Source organism: Amphiprion ocellaris, chromosome 16 (assembly GCF_022539595.1).
Source record: "Amphiprion ocellaris isolate individual 3 ecotype Okinawa chromosome 16, ASM2253959v1, whole genome shotgun sequence".
Taxonomy (NCBI): Eukaryota; Metazoa; Chordata; class Actinopteri; family Pomacentridae; genus Amphiprion; species Amphiprion ocellaris.
In genome coordinates, this window is record NC_072781.1 from 25,566,731 (window position 1) to 25,594,524 (window position 27,794).

At 40.7% G+C, this 27,794-nt stretch overlaps 1 protein-coding gene across 1 annotated transcript in view; it reads left to right on the plus strand.

Moving 5' to 3' along the window:
• The first annotated feature begins 1,764 nt into the window (after window positions 1–1,764).
• The window catches only part of sertad2b (SERTA domain containing 2b), a 54,234-nt gene continuing 28,204 nt past the window's right edge, over window positions 1,765–27,794 (plus strand). The window contains exon 1 of the mRNA XM_023279404.3: window positions 1,765–1,960. The gene's annotated coding sequence lies outside the window, so the exon portion shown is untranslated. The remainder of the gene's footprint in view (window positions 1,961–27,794) is intronic.

Below are 27,794 nucleotides of genomic sequence, written 5' to 3' on the forward strand. Positions count from 1 at the left end.
TCATATTTAGAGTTATTTCACAATTGCTGGTTTGCTGCATAATTCCATATACAGTATCTTGCTTCATAGTTTTGATGTCTTCAGTATATATCTACAATGTAGAAAGTAGTAAAAATAGAGAAAAAACATTGAATGACTGGTAGTGTAGCTGAAAATATTTTTTATTTTTATTTTTTTTCCTTGTTACATGTCCATGTGATGTTTTCGTGTACTGAAACATATTTCGTGAGCAGAATAAGCAGCGACTGGTCAGTCAGCAGCGGTGCATTACCAGCTTGAAACAGCTGTGTTCATAGCAAACCTAAGAGACAACATGCAGAGTGAGGCTTTCTGTATCATTCTTCTTCTTCTTCAGAATGTTTTTCCACTGTGAACTTGAATGGCTGAATTACTCCAATAGTACAACTTGCAACTGTGTAGCATAAAGTAGTTATATCGTATTTTAGCAGTCATAGGTGAGCTGGTGTGCTCAAGCGACTGTAAGTGGGAGAGAACAGTGAAGAAATGTGATTTTATGGTTACACACCGTGAATAAACAAATTATTTGTAAAAATACAGACTATTGATTATATGAATGTTTTTTCTTTTGTTTTTAAAGTCAATGTGCAGATTAATACCTTTCATGACAATTAAAAATGATTTACAATATGTTAGTCCTTAATATACACACATTTCTTTCAAACAATGGAATATATTTATAACTGTAATATAAAATATTTTAAAAGTGTAATTTGCTACAGTCAACTGTTGTAAAAGAAGAAGTTATAATTAAGTACATTAATAATAATCTGTAATTTAACAAAACGGGGAAGATTTGAAAATAACTGAAAATTGTTCAGAAAATCACAGTTAAAAACTTTCATTTTAAAAAGTGTATGTGAATGTGAAGAGCCATTGACTGTACATGAAATGAACACACTGTTTATCTTTGCTCAGGCAGGAGTCTCAACTGTTCAATTCAAAGAGATTCTTTTTGCCTTCTTTTGGGTCATTGACTCTGTGATCCGGTTTATCTCTGATGTCCGCTCATCTCTCCGTCACATGTGAGTAACGTGTCCGGCCCTCTACCTTTCATGGTCACCGGGACAGATTTCCCTACGTGGACCGGGAGCTGGCGTCCCTTTAACCCGCACCCAGAGGAGCTGTGGACGGCTGCGTGACCGTCCGCCACCGTGCACACTTCCGCACCAGCGCCATTGGCCGCCACCGCAGTGTGGGCGGGACACGAGGCCGTGACTCAGCTGTGAGTCACCGCACGACACGTCTGTCACACGCTGCCTGCTGAGGCGTTCAAGGACGGTGGGAATACAGACCGGTTTTCTACGCCAGTCAAATTAATATCTGTACAGTGAGATAAGTCACAAACTGAGCCAAGTCTCTCCTGCTGCTTAACAACTACAAGGAACGTTAGTAGACCGTGTATGTACATTTATCACAGGTTTTGCATGCAGCAAGCTTGGTCGTCGAGGTGTCAAATTAAAATGTATTTCTTTTAGTAAAGTTAAATTAAGGCTCCGGTGCTCAAAGCTAGCAAGCTAGGCTAGTAGTACAACAAGTGGGAAACTGGCATTAGCGCTAAAATCCGTTTGAATGTTAGTTACACTACCATAAAGCGATAATAAACTGTGATTCACTGTCATCTCGAAAATGTAAAGTGAGCCGAGTTTTATGAGGTGTTGACAGCCCACGCGTGCGGCAGCTGGCTTGTTTACTATCTGTCTGCTGACACTTAAACGCAGCAGCAGTCCGATCATACAGGACTTCGCATTGGCCGCGTTCTGTGACATTGGAGCCGTGGGACTGAGTGGGAACGAGCCGCTTCAGTTTTTTAGGTGAAATCGGAACCAGACATACCGGCAGCAGCGGGCTGAGCTCTCTGTCATCACCGCAGCCCGAGAGCCTCTTCTTTCACATCTATTTTTCTACTTTAGCTCCGTGCTGGACGGATCTGCCACACAGGGTGAGTGTCTCCAACTGCATCTTGAACTCTGCTGCCGTGACTCGGTGTCCACTGCTTGTGACTGAAAGTTGTGTGTCTTCGTCTGTACGCGAAACGTTGTGCGCTCCCGTGTTGTCTCCGGAAAGTAGCGTTTGCTGTGTGAAATACAGCATCTGTACGTGTCCAATGAATGGGACAGTAACCATGGATGTGGGCATCAGTCAAGGCTCGCTGAAGTGGAAACGCGCAGCGTGGAATTCCCGTTACGCACGATTATATCGCACGTAGACACTGTACTCCAAAAGTGCACTTGGAAAACAGCGATCTGTTGGAGATTGCGCGTCATTTAAAGCTGAAACATGATGGAGAAAGTATACAGACTGACTTTAAATGATAACTGATGGCGCTCTTATGTCTGACAAACGCAACATGACTTGCTGCGGTGTAATGTTACAATTTGGTGATGGTGTTTTATGTGCCAACATGCTGCTCTGCTGAGAGACGGAGATTGGTGTAAAAACACACACAGTCTGAACCCATTTTAAAATCTAAAATGTTGTGAAAATCTGTTCACTTTACTTCAGTGTTGGGTAGCGGGCTGTTGTTGACCATTGCGCAACTTGGTAGACTTTTCAGGGAGTTCAGTTTACACAGGTTTTAATGGCAGTCAGACCTTGTTAACCTTTTGGAATTGGATGAACTGACTGTAGTGTTCCCACTCTGAGGACATCAGAGCACATTTGTTGTGCTGCTGCCTGCATTATGTAACCAGGTTGTGTTTGAGCTCACACACACCAACACTGACTGACGGACATATCCTGATGTGCTGCTCCACTGCTGCACAGCCTTCCCTGACACTGCTGTTGTGGCACCATATGTGCAGGGAAGCTGTCACTGCAAGAACCAGTGTGAGTTTTAGATCATCAGAGTGAGGACATTTACAATTCTGCAATTTCATTTAGCAGATGCTTTAATCCAAAGCTAGATAGAGCACAAGCAAGGATCTAGTCCAAAGAAAGCAACCTGGTTAAGAGCCATAAAGCAAGTTCAAGCGTTTCAATCGCTGAAAAGTGGAACCCTTGTTGACTTTCTCGCCCCCCACCAGGGACTGTTTGTGGGTTAAGACTTTTATTGAGGGTCACGGTTAGAATACAGAGGTTTAAGTTGGGTTCGGCACTTAGTTGTGATCTTTTTTAGGGTGAGAAAGCATTATGCCAGTAAATGCCATTCCAAAGATAGCCATGCAACATGTGTGCATGTGCGCTTGTACTGTTGTGGATTTGTAGAGAAAAAAGAGAAATTATGTTTAATATCTTTTGATGTGTGATAACTGATCTTAACACTGTAATTGCAAGTATTTTCTAATTTAATTGCTACTACAGATATGAAGCTAAGACACACATGGGTCCAAACAGTCCATGCTTCTGTAGGGGTTCAAGTGTGCTGCCATACTTTGCCATACTTAATAATGTCTTTATTCTCTTTGGTAGCAGTTCAGGAGTGCTTTGGCACATTTGCTCTCACATTCTTCTTCTTCAAGTTTAAGCAAAGATTTAAAAAAAAAAAAAAAATCAAAAGAAATGTACACAGATTTTATTTCTTTTCTTTTCTGGATCATGTTAAAATCCCCCCTCCCCCTTTGATTTATCTTGTGACACTGAGTTAGAAACAGCTGAACTGAGCTCATGAACTGCATATCACACAGTTGGAACCAGCTACACTGACTAGATATGCACAAGTTTAATGCAACATGTGCGTCAGTGTGTTAGTGTTAACAGTTTAATACGTCATAAACATTTGTGTACCAGTAGCACACAGTAGCCATTTTTCTGTATAGTAACTACTTTTACTTTAGATTCTTTATGTGCAATTATATGCAGGACTTTAATTTCTTTATTGTGATATTGAGCAGTTCTTCCACCACCATTACTCTCGTGATGCTTGACAGAAGTCCTATGTGGCGTTTATTGTAGAGTACCACCATAGGATTTTCTTTCATAGCTTTAATTGTGTACTCATACAGGCATGTTGATAGAGTTCATCTCACATTTGTATTAACGTGACGGTACTTTATGGCTATTGCAACTGTCAGTCTGGCGCATGTTGGACGGGCCTGAATGAACACGCTGCCGTCAAATGGCCATGGGGGCTGGCGGAACTTTGTCACTGGGATTATACAAGCAACCAGGCTTCTAATTTAGCAGCTAATCCAGATTAAGGTGCCGTGGCTCGTCTGCGTTCCCAGCCTCGGCCTCAGACACTGCAGGCTGTCTGACAGGCAAAATCAGCAGCCACACCGTCCGTGTTCGTATGTTCAAGACCCTGCCGCTCTCTACTTTAAAAATAGAATTTCTAAATCCAGTGCAAACCATTACCTGTCTAGGGAGGATTTACTTCCTAAATGACCAAGTCTGGACTCACTTTGGCCTAAAATGGGCAAATTGTTGCATGGCCACACTGAACTGAAACGTGCGGTTTGTGCAGAAGGTCCACAGGATGATCTTACCTGACTGAATGAACTGACTTTAATAGTCCCGGGATCAAATATCCCACTCAGTAAATGAGGTGCATCTGCAAGTTGAAGTCTTAATGAAACACATTAATAAGAACCTGACTGTCAAAAATCTCCAGCTGTGTGTTTGCAAAAAATGTCCCTGAATAGGACTCTGAACTCAGTCTCACTCGCTGATTAAAACTATATCCACGGATGCAAAATAATGTCATCCACTGTGGTGAAAATGATATTTATGTGTCATATAGGGGCATATTTAAAGTTTAGAAACTTGAGAATAGCCCTCTGTGTAAGATAGAGGACAGGTGGTGTTTCTTTCTGACTCTGAAACCACTAACTGCTGGTTAGTGGTTCTGTTTTTTCTGACCTTCTCCTTTTAATGCATTTGGCATTCAGTATGGAGAATCTGACAGAGACTGAAAGAGAGAGAGAGGGAGAGAGAGAGAGAAGGAAAGAGAGGGAGGGAGAGGGAGGGAGAGCTCTGTGAACTATAAATAGACAGTGGGAGAGTGGTTGTGATGATAGCATCACCACACAATAATCCCTCAGTAAAACTGGCGTTACTCCACCGCGCTGTGCTCTCTCCTATACAGTAAGCAGGGTTATCTGGTGAACCTGAGCCTCCGACCCTCTGCTCAGTGTCTCTGTGTGTAGATGCTGTATTAAGCTCGTTAGTGTGGACCTGTGGGTAAAGGGAACGTGTTTCGCTCTGGCCTCAACAGTCTAACTTCATAATAATCCTTTTAAATTTGTAGAGTGGACAGAGCTTGCTGGTCAGTTAGGTGGCAGTTGGAAGTGCAGGTCACGTTCCTGCAGTGTCGTGAGCTTTAACTGCCATATGTTGAATGTCATGCTGGACTCTCCCATTAGCTACCACTCACCAGCAATTATTGGCTCTCGTCAATTTCAAAAATGTTGCTCTTGACTTGGAAAAACTATCTGTAAGCTCAAACGGCAAAATTCTCAATTAAAAAGCATCAGTGGAGATGCTCCTGCAAAGCTGGTTATTGCAGTGGTACTACAGAAGTGACAGTTTGTTAATCCTGGTCCGCCTTATTGTTGCTATAGAGCTGCAAAGAAGTGGGAGCTATTTTGGGCGCCACTGGTTATGGAAGTAAGTCCCATTCATTTTTCCTATTGAAAAGGTTGGCAGAGTCACAGCTGGATCACTGTTAACTTGGATAGCCACGAAACTGTCCTGGTTCAATCACTGATTGATTATTAACTGTGCTGTTCTATGATGAAAATCAGATTACTGCTCATGTAAATGCATCTTACAAATGTCTAGGAAATGTCACATTAGTTGGTTTCACTCGAAATGGTTTAGTTGTTTGAAATAGTAATTCAGAGTTTATACTGAGTGAAGAGTGCATCTAAATTAAGTTCTTTACATAATTATTTTTGAGTTACTGAAACTGAAGCGTAAATGTAGCGTACTTAACAAACATTTCTTAGTAAAACGCACAGTTCCCATTCCACTATTTTTCAAGCAATGCATTTTTATTTATTTATTTTTTAAGTTGGGCTATCCACTTAGATTTTACAGTATGGTTCTCTGATAAAAGGTGATAGTGTAAGCTGATGTACATAAAATCTTCAGGTAAAAATTAACTACAACTCTCAAGTTGCAAATTGAAAAATATTCTAATCCAGGGATTTTATCAGTTCACTTTTTAATTCTTTACGAATAGTATAAATTCTGCAGCTATAGCACAACATCTGTCAACTCAAAAATGACAAACCATGAAGCTAACACTAGCTTAATAATCATGTCTCTGGATGTCTTTTTGTTGTTCCATTTAAAAACTAGAATAATGAGGTGTACACGTGTAGCACTTACTTACATATCATGAGAAAAACATGCGAGGCTGAAGATAACAGGTCCTAAAAGTCAGGATCCTCGGCAGCACATGGTCCCCATAAAAGACATAATGCTGGACATAATACTGCGCTTATTAGCCAAGCATGATGAGACACTTTTAACTGTGTTTCCTCCTTAGTTTACTAATTGTTATTGTAATTGTATCTTTAAACAGCAGGCTGCATTTCATTTGAGTGTAACACTACTGGGTACTACACACTGCTAATCATGAATGGAGGTGTTGCGTAAATGTAACCTGTAACGCTATAAACTAATGCAGTTAGTTAATGATGTGTTAGTAGAACATTTATGTGGTGTCGGAATAATTGGAAAAATGAATCCATCACTGGGAAGATTCCTGTAAATATCCCATCAAGTTGGAATACTTTAGAAAGTTGGAGGACAATTTGGTAAAAGATTTATTTAGTTGTAATATATGCTTCAACATAGCAGGTGAAAGTAAATGTTTGGTTGATATTAAGGACTAATATATATTGCATGAATGGACGGTATATAAAATATGGAGATAGTGTTTAGGTTTGAAAAGCCAAAACAGAAGCCAAACCGTAAATCTGCATTCTTTCTAGCAAATGTATTTTATTTCCAAATAGTGTTTAGTGTTCATGCTAAAAATTACAGGAACACACTCAGTTTAGTACATTCCTTGCACTTTTTAATGTCGTATGTTTGATTTCGAAAGCCTTAAGAAGACACAACCTGCTTGCCTTTAGATATCTAGTGTTTCTCTTTCGTTAGTCCTGTGGATACACTTTGACACGTGGACAATCCAAAGCTTTGTCTAAATGTCTCTTTCATCAAGTGTAATAAATGTCTCAAGTCAAAAGTAAACAGTTGAGGTGAGCTGTTTACTATGACATTAAATGTTTGCAGTTCATGTTTTGTAGCATTAACACCTTATCAGTCATTTTAAGAGGTGCAAGTGCAAAGGCGGGACATGCAAGTGTATTTTGCTGCATTACTTGTCAATCCACCATCACAGTAGGACATGTAGTGTGTGTGGCAGGCAGCTCCATGTTCTCTGTGCTTTACTTTGAGCAGAGCGTTCACCATCGCCCCACCCCTTCAGGCACTGACCTCCTTTTCATTATTCACACAAGCACTACCTTTTTCTCGCTTCTTTCCTTTTCTTTCTCTCTCACGTGGTGAATGTGCATCCAGCTTTTAAAAAAAATGTTTTCAAATCACACAGATCCACTACGAAGCGTTATGAGGAGAACACAGACGAGACATCATTATTGAGATATTTGATACTTTATACGTAATACCTTGTGTGTGTGTGTGTGGATAGGATCTGCCAATATTTGGTGTGTGAGTGTCTAAAACAATTTTGTTTGTGATGAATGCTACACTGCGTGATTACTGAATGCTGCTATAGTGTACGAACGTCACTCTGTCTTATCTTTGAAGATCGTGTAACAGTCAGGAAATGGTTTGGGAGGCAAACTGGAGTTGGATTTCACTGGCTTTCATAATAGTTGCATGTTAAAATGTGCTCTACTATTGCTTAATGTTTGAAGGCTAAAATAATAAATGAAATGATATGGTTGTAATTTTCTAGAAATTTTTAGCTTTATCCAGGGCATTTTTAATACTGATCTTCATCAGCAGATGGGAGATTGAATTGTTATTTAAATAATATTTTACTTAGCTATTAACTTACAGTTTTTCCACTTTAGCAATTAACATTATTTGCAAATATATTACGAACAAGAAGTAGTCTTGAAGTTGGTGCAGTGAAACATATTACGTTGTGACTCGGGCCAATATTTTAGCTCCGAGGAGAGGCCTCATAATATAAGAGCATCACACTGCAGCCCATGTTGTTTTCTGATGTACTTACATTATGTTTAGGGCATGCATACATCATGATGCACTTAGCATCTAATGACTGAAGATGTATTGCACTGCTTTCAGAGATTCCAAGGAGACAAGATGAGACAAGCAGAGATGTGAGGCACATATTCTGTACATGCAAAACACACACACTGAAGCACACATGAACACAGGGATCGGATGTCAGAAAAGCAGCGTTTGCAGAGCTGGCCTCTTAACAGGAGCCAAAAAAACAAAGTATTAATAATGGATGAGACTGCACTCACAGAGAAGATGGATGGATGGATGGATGAATGGATGATGGATGGATGGATGGATGGATGGATGGATGGATGGATGGATGGATGGATGGATGGATGGATGGATAGATGGATGGATGGATAGATAGATAGATAGATAGATAGATAGATAGATAGATAGATAGATAGATAGATAGATAGACAGACAGACAGACAGACAGACAGACAGACAGACAGACAGACAGACAGACAGACAGACAGACAGACAGACAGACAGACAGACAGACAGACAGACAGATAGATAGATAGATAGATAGATGATTCCTGTTGAGGAAGACTGCAAAATCCAAACACTATCCCTGGGGAAAAAACTAGCTGACCTTAAGCTTAAGGTTTTCTTTGGCCAAACTGTTGTTTCAAAGGCCGATACTAAACTTTCCTTTTCAACCACATTCCAATTTAATCAGCAGTCGAGCCAAGTGTCAAGTGGTAGCTGTAGTTTTGTTGTAAAGATGTGGGATTACAAAGTGCCGTTTATCAGCCAGAGAGAGTGTAAATGATCAGTGTTGCTGTGCCTGTCGAGAAAAGGAGCAGCTCTGACCAAACAGATGTATAGTCGCTGGGATGTTATCATGTTTCCTCCCTCAGCACAGTGACTCAGTGCTCCGCTACCTGTATAGTAGTCCATGTTACATCATGCACTGTGCTGGAATACCCCCTCCCACACACTCTTCCTCCCTGTCTGTACAGCTGTGAGAATATGCAACTCAGTGCTCAACACGATGCTTTACAGTCACTCACATTAGAATCATCAGGCTGCATAAATGCCAGCACGTTTCTTATGTTCAACAACGGTTTAATGTCAGTCCTGGTTTTTGGATGTGAAGAACATCTGGCATGCTAAATGTTACCTGGCTGTGATAGCAGATGGGAGGTTGTCAAATGTGATCTGGGAAGAGTGTTTTCAGCAAGTTCCTCCTTAATGCGAAGCATCTTTTTAAAGTCAGTTCCTTTAGTCTAGTGGACTTCATAAAATAATACATTTCAATATAAGGCATCAAAGTGAGTCATTTTGATCACGTGTTTTGAATGCACCACAAACTCAAAGCATGTGTGCAAAAAAATTTATTAAAATGTTGTACAGAAGGGCTACTATTATCTGATCTATTTATAAACAATACGTAAAAAAGTCAAATTGCAACTTTTGACAGATGTTTGATTGCAATGTAAGTCATAAGCCATTATTTTTGTGTATATCAGCATTTTTAGATTTCTTTTCCACTTGAAAAAATATGAAAATGTGATTTTTGTTGTGGTCTGTACCAGACAAGCGTGTTTCCTTACATCTGGTGTGCATGTTTTGTGGGTTGAAGCATCTGTATAGCACCACAGTGCTGTATTTTGAATATTAGGTTGTGACACATTTCGCCTTTATCATAGATTTGAAGCTCCTGTGATTTGGATATTGCATTTGGCCATACTGCATTTTTGATAATTTTTCAATTAATCGATCACATGTACTGCACCCTGTCAGATCAGTTTTCCTTTGAGCACTATGAAGTCGTTGTGACACTGTTGATAATCCAAGAAGTTTCTTTCGTCTTTCTTTCTTTTCGCAGTATGTCACTCATAAAGAGACTGTATAGAGACACAGAGCTAAATTCTGCATGCTAATATGCTCACAATGACAATGCTAATCTACTGACGTTTTCCAAGTTTAACATTTTAGCTTTTCCTGTCAGTATGCTGGGCTTGACATTGGCTTGGTGGTTAGCACTGTCACCTTGCAGCTAGAAGATCCCTGGTTCGCATCCCTCCTTCCCGGTATCTTGCTGTGTGGAATTAGCATGTTCTCCCTGCATATATGTGGGTTTTCTCTGAGTACTCCGCCTTCCTCCTACAGTCCAAAAACATGCTGAGGTTAATTGGTGATTCTAAATTGTCCGTAGGTGTGAATGTGAGTGTGATTGTTTGTCTCTATGTGTAGCCCTGTGATAGACTGCTGACCTGTCCAGGGTGTCCCCTGCCTGAGAAGTCAGCTGGGATAGACTCCAGCCCCCAAGCAACCCTAATGAGGAATAAGCAGTGTAGAGACATGGGATGGATGGATGCTACCTTATGCTAATCAGTACTAAACACACAGTACAACTGAGGCTGAGATGATTGCAATTATTTTTTTTACAAGGAATATGGTCATAAAGCAAAGATATGGGCAAATTAAAACAGTTAAACTGTTGATGTTGTTCAATGAAGCCACAAAATTACCAAGGTTACATCTTCCTTTTCCTTTCCTCCCTCTTTTAAAGTTTCATTTTATGTCATTTTGCTGTCGAGCTGCTACAGTCCCAATGACTAAAGACTGGCAAATAGAAATATTTATTGCTTGTGGCATTTTTACCTGTTTCAGTACTTCAGTTATTTATTTGCACATTTCTGGATGCACTTTTGCATGTTAGGTGCTACCTGTGTTGTTCTTTTAATGTAGTGTATTGTATATGCTTATATATGATGGATGGCAGGACATAAGTTTTGCTGCTCACGATAATATTTTTTAAAAATCCCACTTTTTTGTATGCTGAAATTATGAGCAACATGAGCAGTCGACACCATGGCTGAGCATTTCCACGTTGAAAGTGCAGACAACCAGTGACAGCTTAAAAAACACAGATTCAGTTTTCCAGGTTTCTCTACATAGCAAACCTAAGGAACCAATCTTGTCAATTTCTGGAACTTTCTGTATCTTTATTCTTCTTCAGAATAAGTTTCTGCTTCAAACATATATGGATGAATTACTCCAATGTTACAACTTACCATTGTGTAGTCTAGAGCAGTTTCACAGTGTTTGAGGAGAGGTAAAGATGAACTTGTTCTCCAAAGGAAGTAATGGTGTGGAGTTACATCCAAGCCATTTTAACGTAGAAAGGGGTTATTTTCAGAAAAGAAAACTCATCTAAATATGTAACTGTGATACACAGAGACAATTATTTAAAGGTTTAATCAATGACAGAAAGAACTTCCGTGTGCCATGGAGACTTTTTCACCTTGGATTAAATGGTGGAGGTTGTTTGGGATCTGACAAAGAGAGCTGCAGACCAAACACCTGCATTACAACCTCCTATATATACACTAATATATAAGAAGAAGAATTTAGATTTTCATATGTCAGTGCAGCACGGTTGAATACATGCTCCTTGATAGATATTGGAATTGAACTACTACTATGAAAGGTGAGGCAGGAAGGGATTGTTATCGATACAAATCCAGCAATATTCACGTGGACCACCATTCTTCTGGAATGCTTGATAGGCATGGAAAAAAAAGACTTAGATGTAACTCTACTTGATTGCTTCCTCTAGAATTTGCAGGTCTTGCCTCTCTCTCCACCCACGCCCCTGGTGACCACTGCAGCTCAAGGACATCAGCTCACCTACAGCTCTGTTCAAACACAGTAAAAGTACTCTTCACTGAAGTAGTTCAGCCATATTTATTTCCAACAAATTCTAAAGAAGAATCTGTACACTGCAGGTTCGAGGTGAAAAAGCTCAGCTGTGGAGTTGATTTACTTACAACAATCACTTTATGTCTTATAGCAAATTAAAAAAAACAACATATGGACATGTTAGCAAGGTTGAAACCTTGATTTTCTTGGGAGGGGGTCATCAATCATTCAATCCCTATACAAAGGTGTGTAGTAAGATACTGTTTCTGTGTTGAAACTGCTTTCTGAGATATTGAAAGTGTATTGGCTGCCTGATACTGGAACTGTCTACTTTCTACATACTGTAAATTTTTTTAAAATGTATTTTTTAAATTTTTTTTTATTCTTTGTTTTACCAGGTAAGCTCAGTTGAGAACAATTTGTCATTTACAATGATGACCTGGCAAGGTCAAAGTAAAAACAGACATAAGGAAGCTCCACAGACTCCACCAGAAGAAGCTGAAACATGAAAGTAATATTTTTGTTTGAAGAGACAACTTTTCTTTAAAAAAAAAAAAAAAAAACTAAAATAACCTTAAGATCAGATAAGCAATTCAGAAAGATTTTAGTTGTTTGTTTTTTTTTTTGTTTTTTTTGGTAAAACAAACAAACAAAAAAAAATTGTGTAAGAGTAAGTCTTACTCCTACAGTGGACTGTGACTAACTTTGTATTGCTTTTAGGACTGCAGAGCCCAAACCGAAACAAATCCAGCCACAGCGAATGCTGAATGAGTGAGAGAGTGTTAACAGGCCAGCCCTGATATTGGGATATTTGGCTTCCAGCCGGTGTATGATTATGGCCTAATGATTATATACTTTGTTATACAGTGCTGTGTCAGCTTGGCAGCCATTCAAGAGGCCAATATGTGTGTCAGTGGTGCAGAGTAGCATTTGGGGAGATTACTGTTTGGGTTTCTGACTGAATGATGATGTGTGTAACGCCATAATTTGGGTTTTGTGTGGAAGCAAATAGTGTGCTCTTTAGGTGGTAAACTCACACTGCTGGTCATGCCTGCACACACACACTGTATGCAGGAAACAGGTGAAACGTGCCGGATTAATGCTGTGGTAGGAAAGTGGTTTTATTCTGCTGCACGTATCACATAGCACAGTGTAATATGGTGATTTCCAACTGGAGGATTCATGAGATATGAAAGAAAAAGACAAGTATTTCTTCTGCACAAAATTCTGCCTCAGTGGTTTGGCGTTTTCTTTTTGAAATGCAGGAGATTTTACCTCACCAGACCTCTAAAAAACATTGAAATAAAAGAAACACCTGTCTAACTGAGCTGCCAACTACTCATGGACATGTGCCAATAAAGGATCACAAGCTCAAAAGTCTGTGAAGCCGTGGTATGTCATCTAGCATCTGATATTTCCAGATTTTTTTCTACATTTTGTCAACTTGGCACCATCAAAGGTATGCCGAATTAGCTATTAGGAATTCCTGATTCCAGTATACCCGTGGATATGAAGACAGCTGTTACTGGAGTGCTGTGATACTGAGAGAAACTTAAAAATGTGTTGATTTTCAGGCAGGTTCTGGAGTTGTTATATGTGATTAGTAGCTCCTATGGATTTCTGTTTATTTGTGATTAATATCAGTGATAATAAAGCCACACGGAATAAAAATATTCAAGTCTAGCCACAACATTTAAACCACCTGCCTTATATTGTGTTGGGCCCCTTCATGCTGCTGGAGTCTCTGCCATCACCTTGGGCTCTTGGTCTTTTTCCTCGAGCCGTTCCTGTGCAGTTTTTGCAGTGTTCTGTTGGGGGAAGCCACTGACATTTGGAAACCGTTACAAAAGCACAAATCTAGATGTCACAGCAGATATAGAAGGGAAATCACGTCATTGGCGAAATGCTAACGTTCTGAAACAAAGTAGATAGATAACGTGTCCACCTTTGAAAAGCTGTAACCCTAAAAGAAAAAAACAATCACTTAAGAGCCCATGCCACATAGGAGTGGTCTGTAATGATGTTTAGGTAGGTGGTACGTGTCAAAGTAACATCCACATGAATGCCAGGACCCAAGGTTTCCCAGCAGACCACTGCATACAGGCGTGAATGTTATGCGCTTCACCTGTGAGTGAATTTATATTTTGGCTGATCAGTGTATGTGTAATATGACTCTGGTTCCAGATTTGACTGTTATGACAAATAATTTCACACACTAAAAGTTTTAATGTCCCGTAAATACATCTGTCATAGCCAATGCTGCAGCTTCATCTGCCGACTGTGTTAATAATTGGGCCCAACATAAGCGTAGACCTATCCCTTTCACCTCATGTAGTATCTTGTATCATGTAGTATGAAAACACACCATAATCACAATGAGGAATTTTGCGAACGTATCATTAGAAATGGTCTACATGGACTGTAAACATAAGGGAGCAGCAGCACCAGGTTTCAACCAGGACAGATACAGAGTCTGATGATAGATGTTATAGTAGTAGTGGCATAAATTTAACAGACACTGTAAGATACTGTATGTGTGTGTGTGTGTGTGTGTGTGTGTGTGTGTGATAGCTGAAGCTAGTTTTCATGACTCTTGGCTCTTGGGTGGATTTTTCTGTTCAATAATTAATGAGGAGGACAGCAAACATCCCTCTGCTGTATAAGGACAGTGTGTGTGTGTGTGTGTGTGTGTGTGTGTGTGTGTGTGTGTGTGTGTGTGTGTGTGTGTGTGTGTGTGAGATCAGGTGTTTGCGTTTGTTCAGAGCTGTATTGTGTTTCTTTGTGTTTACTGGGACTGGTGCTGGAACTGGTGCTGGGCCAGTTAACAGGGCCAGACTGCCTCGGAGGGATTTGGTTAAGACCGTTGTAGACGAGATTGGGACACACCGTTTCAGAATGGGCTGAACTGGACCCGGTGTAGCTTTGAACCGAACCAAACCGTGCCGTTCTGGGTTAGCTTGATCTAGCCTGGGTCTGACTGGTGGTAAACGACGTCTCAGCAGTGTGTTCAGACAGGATTGAACCAGATGAGTGTGTGGACTGGATTCAGTTCAGATCATTTTTCCCCAGTTTTCCATCGTATTTGCTGTTATGTTCCCGAACCTTCCAGAGGCGGCTCACATTCTCAGGTTTTCCATGTTGTGTTGTTTCCAAAAAAATCTCTTTTCATTTCATTTCCCCAGTATTTGTTTGTTTGAGCGGTTTGGGCTGAAGAAGCTTGGAAGCAAAGCATTTTTCTTACAGGTTTGGTTTGGCTCACAATCGCTGTGCCGAAGGAGAAAGTTAAACTAAATATTTAGTAGTCCAGTTTGTTTTTTTCCCCTCCAGTCATAGCCTTGCCCTGACTGCTTTCTCTTGGATTTTATGAAGATGAATTTTGTTTTGTTGCACATTTTAGTTCCTCTGCTAAAGCTTTCCACGTAAATCAGCTGCTGTGGATCTGTGTGTGTCTGTGCCTTGGACTTTACATCAGAAAAATGAAGTGTGATAAATAAATACAAAATACAGAATCAGTAACGACCAGTCAAAAGTTTGGACACGCCTTCTCATTCAATGGTTTGTAAATTGTAAATAATACTGAAGACATTAAAGCTATTAAAAAATCATATGGAATTATGCTGTAAACAAAAAAGCATTAATCTGCAATGTAGAAAATAATACATATTTTTAAAAAAAGCATTGAATGAGAAGGTGTGTCCAAACTTTTGACTGGTATTGTACATGTAAGATTAAACTGTCTTGAAATGGTAACATATTGAATTTTTAATGTTTTGTTCGGGACGTGATGACTCACATGTGAGAATAACAAAATTGTATTTGTTCTACTTGTGTTACATTTATGGTTGACAAACCCACTGACTGCTGGCCGCTGGTTTGTTGCTTGTGATGGACAGAAAGACCAAGATGATGATGATGATGATGATGATGGTGGTGGAAGAAGATGGAGGTGATAAAATGAAAGTCATGCATTGGGCAAACATAGCATTCAGGACGTGTTTATTTTTTCACTGCTCAGTCTATACATAACTGTCTGTTACTATGTGACATGAAGTTTCATATTCTAGTTGCGTGATGACAACTCATGTATCGCCATGACGACCGAGCAATCTCCATCCACTGTGGAAGACTATGAGAAATATGAAAGCTCTGAGAAGAGTCAGTAAGTGGACCTTGAGCTAAGATTTTTCATACAACTGCTGTTTTTAAAGTCAAAAACAAACTTTACGCTCATCAAAAAACAAGCTTTCAAAGCTTTGTGTGTGAGGAGGAAGCTGACTATCATCAGGTCAACCCAGGGTTTCTGAATGTAGCTGTGAACATGCTCATATAAAAGTGTTCGTACCAGATGACCAATCGCAAACATAGACAGATTCAGAGCTGCATATTTCTCACAAGGAAAAGTAACTAGAATCTTCAAACAACACCGTATTCTTCCAACTGCGACACTGGTGGTGTTATACTGTTGTGCAAGTAAAGAATAAATAAACAACATCATTTAAACCAGCAAGTAGGCTGACTGCAGAGCTTATAGGGTCAACAAATACAAAGCCTAGTATTTTAATTAGTCTCTGTTTTTGGATGGCATTGCTCTACAAAGACCTATAGAACAATGAATGTGCTTTGAAATTTCTTGCAGTCAACAGTAAAAAAAATACAAAGAACACTGGAGTTATATCTGTCATATCTATGAGAAAGAGACAAGTTTAATTGTCCAAGAGAATAAATTGGTCAGTTGTAGTGTTTTTGTATGTGTTGTTCTGCTATCTCAAATATAATCTGCTCAGGAGCAGGTTAGGTGTGCAGTTTAAGTTACCCAAATTAGAAGTAAACCAGTTGTACAGTTAAAAAAGTCCATGGTTAAACGTGATGTTACATGGCTAACTTCAAATCCTGCTTGGTAGTACAGACCTCTGGTGTTCACAGACAGCCGATTTTGTTTGTTTTGTTCATTCAGGCTCTCTCCTGATATAGTGTTACCCACAGATGTCACCTCTTTTGTCACTCATTTCTTCACTCTCCCTCTTTGGGGTGGTTGTGTTTTAGGTTTTCTCAGTAGCGATTTTGAGGTGGTGTAGGATTTGTGGTACATGCTGAGTCTTAGTGACATAAAGCTCTGATGGTAGCTAACTGTTATGACAGTCCAGCCACATATGGGAGTCCTACTGAGATACTTAACAAAAGGAGCAAACATTATTCTAATATAAATAATGGTATATTTAAAGGGCAGTTAGCACTGTCTGTCCTGAGTCGGAGTCTTATCATCCACATGTCATTGCCAACCACGCTTGGGTCATATTACATTTAAGATGTGGTGATAATGTGGAACTTAATTTATTTTGTCAGATATAATGTCATTAAATACAGTTAATACTTTCAAATTGCAGTGAAGTGATTTTCTTTAAAAACATTCGCTGCATAACAGGAAATAAGTCATACTGAAGATGTTTGAGAAGTCCACCAGGTCACTGAAAGTAGTAAATGTACCAGTAATAGCACGTCACATTCACCGCCTACTTGTCTTCCATTACAAGTCATACTGCCACAGCTGACCCGATTTACAAGCTGAATTAGGTCTGAAATGCCTCACACATATGAAGGTGCAAGCTTACAGCCAGGCACACTCGAGGCAGGGTCACCACCCGGGTAGAGTGCGCAGGGATTTAGTGAAGCAGTCGGGGAATAAGAGGTCCAAACTCCACTAACACTTTTAGTATACACTGATGAGCCAAACCTGTGAACACCCCTGCTCAGTAAGCTGTTTGTCCTTTGCCTGCTGTCAAAACATGGACTCTACAGGACCCCTAAAGGCTGAAGATGTTAGCAGCAGATCCTTTCAGTGCTGCAAGTTGCTGTAGTCGGTTCTTGGTCTGTCCGTCCTGGAACTGCTGACTGGAAGCGCCCCAAGCCTCGCTGTTTGTTTATATGCTCTGACCCAGACAAAGTCGCTTAGGACTTTACACAGTGCAGTCTACTAAATATTACTTATCCAATTTGTATGTAATGCACAAACGAAACATGGAGCAATTGTGGCCCTCACACCTCTGTTGGATTAAAATGGCCCTGATCAGAAATTACCATAAACTGACTCAGACGTCTCTGCTTACTTACTGGGATGGTAAAAAAAATAAATTTTACATGGATAATAAAGACATATTTCTCATTGACTGTTATTTCGGCAGAATATTCTGGTTGTCACAATCTTTTTCATCTAACCTGCCTTTATTGTAGTTTGATTCAAAACTGCAGCAAGTTCTTCCCTGGGCTTTGTCAACTCCTTTTGAAACTCTGAAAAACACAACAGTAGAAGCAGCTAGAAGGAAAGTAAACAGCTACAGCAGTTAGAGGACTTAACTGCTGGAATGCACTGTCCCATACACCCTGATGGTATATAAGAAAGCTCAGGGCGGGTGTGGGGGGTTGGCTTTAAGTGCACACACGACTGTGCAGGTTTATGGAGCTGTGATTTGCTACTAGCTACATATGGTATTGAAGAACAACAACTACACTCTGTTTTTGTGCTCAGATGCACTTTTAATGTGCGTATGTGAATGTGGGTGTGAGGGCCACAAATGAACTTTACTTTGCTCTTTGTGCCGACTTCTCTTTTTAGACCAACACATGTTCATCTGTTTTTTCCCCCAAATATGTCTTTTTTTGTGCGTGCAGAGCAGAGCGTGGACAAAGGACTGGGTGTCTGGAGTGGGTGCTGGGGAAGGGAGAGGGGGATGATGGGTGGGGGACTGGAGGAAGGGATGATGGGTGGGAGTCTGCAGGGGACGGCTGGCTGGCTGGCTGGCTGGCTGGCTGGCTGGCTGTGTTTATGGATGTGAGTTGGGGAGGGCAAAGGTGGGGGTATGGGTGTGTGTGTGTGTGTGTGTGTGCATGTGTGTGTGTGTGTGTGTGTGTGTGTGTGTGTGTGTGAATGTGTGTGCATACATCTGCATATCTGTCTGCCTGTGTCTAAGAACATGCATATACTCATCTGCTGGTGAGCCGTCAGTGTGCGTGTGTGTGTGTGTGTGTGTGTGTGTGTGTGTGTGTGTGTGTGTGTGTGTGTGTGTGTGTGTGTGTGTGCATCGCTGCCTGTTTGTAGGCTTGTGTGTGAGTGTGTGTGTGTGTGTTCTTTTGTTTTGCTCTGGGTTGCTGGGTGATGGGACCAGCTGGGAGGGCTGAAGCCATTCACTTCCCTTCTGCTACCCTGAAGGCAGCCAGCAGGGAGGGAGGAAAGGAGAGAGAGGAAGAGAGGGGGTCGAAAGAATGGAAAAGAGGAAAAAAGCGTGGAATATACTGAGGGGGCCTGTTTGTGTGTCATCGCAAAGAGATAAAAAAGCAGCGAGTGCAATCAGACAGAACAGAAAGAGGCTGACGGCAAGAGTAGAGAAATGAGGAAGTTTTGAACGCAGCTCCGAGTGAATGAAGAGATTCATGAAGGAAAGTTGGGGGGAGGGAGTGAAGGGAGGAAAAGTGTGTCAGGCTGAATCGTGATAGAGCAGCGGAGCTGACTCAGCCAGTCTGGTCTGGTGTGGTGTGGGAGGGCAGCAGCAGGGGAAGAAGTAATAGATTACTGTGAATGGAAACGGGTTCCAAAAATCAGATTACCTATTTCATCAATGTAAGAAACATCTGCATATAGGAGGATTATATCAATAAACTGATAAAAAAAAATATGTTCTTTAAGACATTAGCAAGAATAATCTGGTTTCAGCAAAGATAGATGATGGTCAAATAATAGTATGGTGACTGAATCACAACAAAACTGGAGAACTGGTTGTCTGTGATATGATAACATGGAATGATGGAAACTATGTTTTATGACGATGCTGTTGATGTAATGACAATAAATTAGTGAAGATAAATACAAAGGCGGACTGCACAGTGGCTTGGTGGTTAGCACTGTCACCTTACAGCTTGAAGATCCCCAGTTTGTGTCCGCATCCTGGGATCTTTCTGCATGGAGTTCGCATGTTCTCCCTGTGCATGAATGGGTAGCACTGGGTTCTGCAGCTTCTTCCCACTGTCCAAAAACATGCTCAGGTTAGTTGGCGATTCTAAATTGTCCACAGGTGTGCATGTGTCTCTATGTGTAGCCCTGTGATAGACTGGTGACCTGTCCAGTGTGTCCCCTGCCTTCACCCCAAGTCAGCTGGGATAGACTCCAGCCCCCTCTAATGAGGATTAAGCAGTGTATAGATAATGGATGGAAATACAAAGCGCAACCTCACAGTAAACTACACAAGTAGGATAAGGTCACAAAGACAATGAAAATGACAGTTAAAATGTGGTATCTTAGTATCAGTGTCAATGTCTTAAGTATGCTAACATTAGCTAACATTAGCAACCATCAGCATCTTGCAAAACTACAAGGTGTATTCCTGAGCGGGGTTGTGTTCTATCAGTTTTTTTTAAACTAATAATGGTAAATTATGTGCAACTAGCAAAGGGAAATCCGACAAAATCAGCAAGCTGGCTAATTAGCCCATTGTCAATTACCTGCATCTCTCTAAAGTATGCTAACTTTAGCTAACCTCAGTAATGTTTAGCTACTAGTTGTAGCAGAATACACAAGGTTACAACGGTTAATGTGTCAACTTTTCTTTTTTTTTCCTGGGTTTTTTTGCCTTACTATGCCATTTTCTGCTGCAGGAACTTGTGGGCTGTTTAAGGGTAGCCTCCACCTTAATGTGTATTCTGACTGCAAGAACCACCCCGGTAGAACCTGTATCAGGGCTGTTTTCAAGGGAGAAAACACCTGCTCCAGGGTAGGTACCTCAGAGCGGCCTTGAAAAAGCTGAGTTAACCAATCACCGTCAAGATGAGCGCACCAATTGGGACAATGAGTGCTAGGCTACCATAACACCTCCACTGCTCGAAAACTGGAGCTATGTCCAGTAACACATGACCTCTCGTTGGTTTGGAGCACTCGTAGTTACTGGTGCAGTGGAAGTGCTTGAATCCTACTCCAATGAAAAGGAAGAAGCTGAAAGGGCCGATTATGGGGCCGTTTCTTACTTCCTGCAGTGGAAAGCTGCTTCTTGTTTTCTGCGAATGTCTTGAAAGAGAGCATTTTTTCAAGCATTTTTAAAAACTCAAGGTACTTCTATTACTACATTATGCTGACAACAGTTTTGATAATTGATTCAATAAGTGGAACAATTCATTTAATAAAGCATGCCAAGCATTGTAAATGTGAGAATTTTCTGATTCTCTCTTTTCACAACATTACTGAATATCTTTGGATTTTGCACTGTTGGTTTTATAAGTGTTTACAAGTGTTTCTAGATGTGTAAGATCCAAGTCCTCTGGGAAATTGCCCATGAGCAATTTTAACCATTCATTACAGCCCTGGGTAACAAAGACCTAAGGTGAGTCCTGGCAGTGGTGCCTCTAGCGTAGCAACAGTGTCCAAAAAATGGGAATCTGGTGAGGGATCAAGTCATTTTTTTTGTTCTTTTTTGCTTCACCACTTACCACGTTCTAGCTGGCCTCTCTGCATTGTCTTCCTTCCATCTTCAAAATTACACGAAAAAAAGAAAAGTTGGTCACTTGAAGTAATTTATTGTACATCTGAAGGTATACAGCGTCGGGACCCTCAAGGAACATTTCTATGTTTTAGTACCTGGGTCTCATTGTCCCTGTTCTGACTATGTCTCATGGCAACCTTGGATTCACCTCCTCCACTGTGAAGATGTGAGAAACGCAGACTCTTGCAGAACATCGCTAACTGGAGCAAACAGTACCTGGTTTCACCTGTTGTACTCCAGAAGGTACAGTTCCACTCTGCTGTGACTCCACGTGGTCGAGGCAAGCTAAAGCTCCAGTTTCTTACCTTTGACTCTCTCTGTGACTTTCTGTTTCAATATGACTGATCACACAATGTAGCTGTTGTCAATAACACAACCACAAAATGGTCAACTCAAGAGTCACTAATGCTTCTGTTGTCTCAGTCACAGTAACTGCTGTGCTCCAATGACAATATTGTGTGACAACAAAGTAAGGGAACAAACAACACTACAATGCAAGCATGACATTTTCAAGTGGGCCCACTGGGGTGAATCATTTCTGAAAATGTAAAGATGACAACATTTTTGGATGTGGACAAAGTGTAGTGTCTGAATGAGAGGCCAAAAAAGAAAGAAATCTTACCTCAAAAGTGGTTTTAGGGTTTTATGGTTGAATGTTGTTCTGTTTAGGGGACACAAAGGAGTGGTAAATGTCTACCTTCTATTTCCAGCTGACATGAAATTTGTTTTTTCAATACATCAGTTTTCTTCCCTATTGTCCGTGATATCAAACAAAAAAAGTAAGCTAGAGGGTAATACTAGAGGAGGAAAATAGTTCTCTGTGGATGATGCGACTGAAAGGAAGACAAGAGGTAGTAAAATGAAGTTGGTATAGAGTGGAAAACTGAGAAAAGAAAGATGGATAACCAGCTAAACCGTAGTCGCTGTCTTCTAGTCTGGAAAGCAGAGCTGCCGTGGCTGCTTCCTTGTGTGCCATGACTTGTGAGTCGGCTCGCTTTCTCTCGAAGATTAATGGCCTTCCTGTTTTCAGCTACAGTATCTCCCTCCACAGAGTTTTCACTGCCGTTCGCTTTGACTTGAAGTGCATTTTAAAAAACGCTGCAGAATTTATTGTTGGAGGCAAGGCATCAAAGATGTGCGTGGGGGAGGAATGCACACGCATGAAATGATACTGGAGTGAGTGTGTCTCAAGCAAAAACACTGAACTTTTCAATGTTACTACTACTACTCTTCTTACTGCATTGAGTAATAGCTATACTGCAATTAATACCACCACCATCACTTCCAGTAATACTTCCATCGCTAGTACTCCCTCCGCTACTCCACCATTCAGAATGGAGCTAACCTGCATGAATCCTCCGCCATCAATGTGTTTTTGTTGAGTTTTCCCCAGTGGACAGAAGTATCTGTGTCCCATCTACTGCTAGACTAATGGTGAGTTGTTCTGCTGGAATGTGTCACACTCACCAGTTTGCTATGGATGGGTACGCTCACACACACATTAAAGGGTTAGGGTAAACCTTTTCACATAGCCCTGAGCCATAAGCCATTAAAACACACAACAGAGCACTGTGCCGTGTGCCTAAGATGTTATTATAGTGTCTCATAAAGTCTTGCCTGGCTTAAGACCACATGCTCAACTTCAAAACTTTTATTTTTTATCAGATTTATTGCCATCTTATATAATCCTATTGCACTGCCTCTTGCTTGTTTTTGACATTTGTACTCTGATTAGTTAATGTGATAAACAACATGGCAGTGAAGTTGCTAACTAGAGAGAGAACAACAATTCATCTCAGAGGTTATGAAACAAGGAAAAAATGAGAAAATGAAAGAGAGACAGGGAGAGAGAGAGAGAGAGAGAGAGAGAGAGAGAAGAGAACAACAACTTCTTTCCTGTAAGTCACCTGACACTGGAGGCGTCACAGCAGCCATGAATAAACACACCTCCCTCCTTTTCTCTCTCTCTGTCTCTCACTCATGTTCTTAGTCAAGGCACAAGCGCCCGTCTTGCAAGATGAAAAGTTTTGTTTGGAGCAGCCTAACTATTTTCTATTTATAGACCTATCTCCCTGAATTCTTTAGTCTGTGCACAGAAGAAAAGAGTTCTTTGTCATTGGAAAAAGAATGACTCAGAAATCCCTCAGCAGTTTTTTAAAGGATAAGACAGGTGCCATTCTATATTTTGCATTATCCCAACAAATGTCATGAAAAGGCCCAAACCAATTATGTGCTTGTTTGTCTCACAGTAAATCCTCACTTCCTTGTTCTGGCTGGCAGCCCCAAGTTGACATGTCAAATGAAGATCTTTAAAAATAGCTCCAAATTTTACACTGATCCACTACAACATTAAACCACTTGTTTACCTTGATAATCTTGTTACAGTGCAGTATTCTGTTGGGAAACCTTGGGTCCTTGCATTCATGTAGATGTTGCTGTGACATGTATCATCCACCTACCCCAACTACTCCCCAATGCCAGCAGCCTCCACCAGTAAGACAATCCTCCACATAAACTGCTCAGAAACATTTCAAGGAACACAACTAAGAGCCCAGAGCGTTAACCCAGCTTCCTAAGTCTCCAGATCCTAATGTGGTCTTCCATCTATGAGATGTGCCAGAATAAGCCCAATCCATGACGGTCCACCCTGCAACATACAGGCCCCAAAGGATCCACTGACAACGTTGCAGTACCAAACACCACAAAACAACCCCACAAGTCATGCTTTCAGTTCCAAATGAGTCAGAGCTGTTTGGTGGCACAAGGGGACGCATGCAATTTTAGGCAGGTGGTTTAAATGATGTGGCTAACTGGTGTATTGTTCAATAGTTTCAAATGTTTTTTTTTGTTTGTTTTTAATATTTTTTTGGCTTTATTCACACTCCTGCAGTGAGAGAGAGACAGGAAAGTGATGAGAAAAATTGGGAAAGCCGCCACATCAGGGACTATATTCTCTGTTTATGGGTTTCCCGCTCAACTTGTTGAGCTACCAGGGTGCCCAACATCTAATGTTTAAAAAAAAGAATAAATTATCTCCTGAGACAGCTGTGCACTGCAGTTATTAACAGATGTTACTCACACAGGAGACAACAGTGCATTTGTTGGGAACTATTTTCAATTGAGGATTAACACATGCAATATTTGGTGCTTCAGTGAGGGAACACCAGAGCAGTGTACTATATGTGCAGTAAAATCTGTATAAGGAGTTGGTGTTCGCAATCATAATAAACTGAACTAATAATCAATTTGTTTTTAACAGTTTTTGGACGACAGTGCAGCTTTATTGCAGGGAAATAGGACTCTGGAGACATATAGTCCTTGTCAATAGCATGCTTTAAGTTTTTTTGTTTAGGTCTTTTCACGTAAACTGTTGATACAAAGAAAAATACTGAATGTTGTCAGAGCTGCCCTTTAAATATACCATTATTTATATTAGAATAATGTTTGCTCCTTTTGTTAAAATACCAGTTTCCAACTACCATTAACTTTTAAAGTAGATGTCAGCATATACAGAATGTCTATAAATTATATGGATTTCCCCCCTATTTAAATGGTGTATGGGTGTACACATGAAATTGCATATTACAAATCTGTGGTAAAAGTTCAGTCAGGTGGTGTGCTACAACCATCAGTAATTCTGTGATAAGAAGCTGTGAAGCAAAACTTGAGCCTTCACCACGTGTGTCAGGACATCAGATCTGGGTCGTGCAAACATCGTCATCTGAAACTGGTCCTCTAGTGAAGTTTCTGCTGAGTGTTTGTTTGCATCTCACTCACCAGATTCTGCCACCTTTATGTCTCACACACACTCTGCAGTGTACAAATTCTTTTGTTGCTGGTGTAATGATGCAGTTGAACATCACTTTTATTGATTTTTTATCTTGTTGCCATTTATAGATCCTACAGATATTTCTCACATTTTTTTTGTTGATTATTTACTAGTAGGTGGGTTACAACCTTTCAGGGATGGGTCCAGGTAAAGATTTTTTGTCCCAGTACACAATAAAACATGACTCACTTAAATCTTAATGACTTTTAGCAATTCAGTATGAAGTCAGTAGGAAGGAAAAATGAACTATTGTGAGCAGACATTTGCAATAGTCTTGAGGTGTGTTGATTTAATGACACAAATAGGGAACTTGGGAAATCGTTCCGTTCAGATTTCCACACCTGAGCAAGAACTCAGCACAGCTGTACGTACACACTGCTGCGTGATTGTAGAGTGATTTTGACTAGTTGGGCCAACAGTGTTGTTATAAAGCCTGACACTGTTTGGGTCACAAACCGTCAGTTTTGTGCTAAAGCCTGGAGCAGCTGTGGTTGCTGACGCCAGTTATCTCAAGATAATTAATTATCCCGTAATCTTGAGATAAACTGTTTGCTTGGGATCGCAGCTTAATTGCCCAGTTTTGTTTAGATAACAAACTTGTATCTCGTGGATAATAGAAACGACTCAGTAACGAAACCAGCTTGAATAGATCATGTACAGAAGCCCACTGCCTCAAGATAACACATTTAAGTTGGAATCATCTTTAGACAACAGTCTTTGTTATGTAGCAACAGCACAGTAATCCAAGTGTTCTGTAGTCATAGGCTTAAAAAACACTAAAAAGCAGCATTTGTCATCTTGACAGACATGTAATGATATAATTAGGCCATGAGATAAAAGTCTGAAGTCAGGATCTTGTGATAATACGATTTAAATTCTTTGCTTCCTGGAGGGGCTGCTTTGTGCTGTTTTGTCGTATTGTGAAAGGAAACAGTGGAGTGCGACAGCAAAACAGAGAGAGAAAGAGGGATGATGTGAAACCAAGTCCACCAAGATGCCCCAAACTCACTTCATTGATTTTCCTGCAGCTACTACAGTACCGATCAACTAGCTCTGTGTTCTAGTTTCTTTTATGTGCTCCAAACTCACTTATATATGGTGGATTTTTGGCTTTTCACTGAATTATAGATACATTTGACTCTCTAAGCAGCTGATTAGTCAGAAAATTATAAATCATTAGCTTGTAGATTTATACTAGGCAAAAGTAAATCCTCATCTTTGCAGTTATTTCTTCTTCTGTCTCTTGATAACCTCCGTGGAACATAAACTCACAAACGCTGCCATTGCCTGTCGCAGTATGAGTGTACATGCATAGATCACCTGCATTACACGAAACCGCCAGTCAGTCTCAGCAGCATGACCACATTTCGGGAGCATATTTGACTAAACTGTAAGAGGCCGACTCGCTTTGCTTACTTGTACTTCCCCTTTTGAAGTTTGTGAGTCAAGGCACTTAACAAGTGTTTGAAGTCACAATGTAATGAGAAGAATGGAAGACGATGAGATGCGCAGTGGAGGAGGAGGGGAGGTGGACGGGCAGAGATTCCACTTCGCACTCCAGCCGGCTCCGTCCAGCTTTGCAAGAGAGCGTGCGGGTGTTTAGATCAACCCAAATGGTATCGCGGTAAATTGTGGCCATAATCCTGGATATGTCATATGGAAGATGCAGCAGCCTGTGTGGGTGCCTGTGACTGAGGCAACAGCTGGGCCAGAGGGGGGGAATGATGGACACTAATAAAGAGACTGGTAAAGAGACAAAGACAGAGAATAGGAGGAGGTAGAGACAAAGAGGGAGGGAGAGAGAATGGGAAAGAAAGCAGATGGGTGTTTTTTGGTGTAGAGCCCTTCCCCTCCCCGCCTCCCTCCCTGTCTCCCTCTCTCCCTCTTGTTTTCTCCATGTTGGGCCTGTGTGCCACGCCCATGTCTAATAGTGTTAAAAATATTCTTTTCACGCACCCTCCTCAAATCTGCCCGCACATAAGGATGTTTGTCTTTCTCTTTTTCATTTTAAGCCAAATTTGAAACAGACGCCTTGTTGGAAATACCAAAACGTTTGAATTTAGACATTTTCAAAGCTGCATTATCAAAGGGGAAATTGTCCAGTCTGTGCTCTCCACTGCGAGTTCCCACATGTGACGCAGCTTAAACGTTCTCCCGCTCTCCGCTTTAAGCAAATCTGGATAGACCTTAAAACTTGCCTTGAACTGCATCAACTGCAGCCATTCAGGTTAAACCGAGCTCCTGTCGTGCTACACTGTTGTTACACTGTACAGGTGTTCATGGTATTCTGTCCAACCCCTGAATCTTTACTGGGTAAACGCCTACTTTTTCATAAACACAAGCCTCAGAGAGCATTAGAGGAAAGAATCAATCATAAATAATTACGGATTTAAAGAAGGTACTCTATCTGTACTTGAGGAAGAACAGATATACTGACTTTATAGTCTCTGACTTTTAGCCTCTGAGTCAAGCTAAACAAGAAATACAGGATCCTATGATTCCCCATAATGCAGTTCTCTGGGATCTCTTTGTTAGATCCTCTGTGGGTTTAGCTTAAGTACTTATTATTTCTGTTCAGTTTTGTTTTTTAATTATCTTGA